A 1486-nucleotide genomic window follows, 5' to 3' on the forward strand; every position below is an offset into this window, starting at 1 on the left:
TTCGGTTCGGTTCGGATAGTAAATGTAGGAACCGGAAAATATCCGGAAAAAGTTCGGTTCTCATTTGGATCCGGTTCGGGTTCGGATAGTTCGGGTAGTTCGGATAATTTGGATAAAATATCGGTTATTTAAGGTAAAATATCAAATAATTAAGATGATTTACATAAAAAATTTGGATATTTTGGATTACTTTGGATATTTCGGATAAAACTATCCGGATACTTTCGGATACTTTCGGATACTTTTGGGTAGTTTGGATACTTTATAATAATTTAGTTATCATAAACTATTTTCAGATACTTTTAATAGAATTTTAAATTTAAAATATATATTTAATGATGTTATATGTATATATAATTAATATTTTTATATATTCGGGTACCCGTTCGGTTCTCGGTTCGGTTCCGGTTTGGTTCGGTTATTTCGGATATAAAAATTTAGGAACCGTTCGGATATTTAAAGGTATTGGTCCGGTTCCGGTTTCGGGTATTTCGGTTCGGTTCCGGTTCGGGTCTTCGGTTCCGGTTATTTTGCCCAGGCCTAGGTTTGATGATGAGATTCACGGTCTGTGTCTTCTCGGTACTTTACCGGATTCTTGGGAGGTTTTCAGGATGTCTCTTTGTAACTCCGCGTCAGAAGGTGTTATTTCGATGGATTCAGTGAAGAACAGTGTTCTTAATGAGGAAGCAAGAAGGCAGTCGAATGCTAGTAGTTCGCATTCAGATGTCTTTGTTACTGAGTCAAGGGGGAGGAGTTCGAGTAGAGATCCCAAGAGAGAGAAGAACAGGAGCAGGAGCAAATCTAATAAATTTGCTAACATAGAGTGCTATTTCTGTCACAAGAAAGGGCACATGAAGAAGGATTGCTGGAAGTTGAAAAACAAACAGCAAGGTAATCAAGAAGAAAAGGTGGATCGGGTGACTGCCACCGAAGATCAGTTTCTCATTCTTCTTGAGGGTGATGCCATTAATGTCGCATGCCAAGACACCAGTTGGGTGATTGATAGTGGAGCCACTACTCATGCAACATCACAGCGGGATTTGTTTTCTACCTATACTACGGGTAATTATGGTTCCGTGAAGATGGGAAATGATGCAATGGCTCAAGTTACTGGCATTGGCGATATATGCTTGGAGACTAGTCTTGGGACTAGGTTGGTGCTTAAGGATATTAAGCATGTTCCTGATATTAGGATGAATCTGATATCGACGGGAAGACTTGATGATGAGGGTTATTTCAGTTTGCACGGTGGTGGTAAATGGAAGCTCTCTCGCGGTTCTTTGATTGTGGCTCGAGGTGAGAAGTCATCATCCTTCTATTGGATGCAGGCTAAGGTCTCCAAAGACGCTGTTAATGCGGTGGAGAATGATGGTGCCATGGAGTTATGGCATAAGAGACTCGGTCACATGAGTGAGAAGGGAATGTCTGTGTTGTCTAAGAATGAGGTGATTCCAGGAATCTCTGGTTTGCACCTGCAGAAGTGTTC

The sequence above is a fragment of the Brassica oleracea genome, chromosome C3, assembly GCF_000695525.1.
Source record: "Brassica oleracea var. oleracea cultivar TO1000 chromosome C3, BOL, whole genome shotgun sequence".
NCBI classification, from domain to species: Eukaryota; Viridiplantae; Streptophyta; class Magnoliopsida; order Brassicales; family Brassicaceae; genus Brassica; species Brassica oleracea.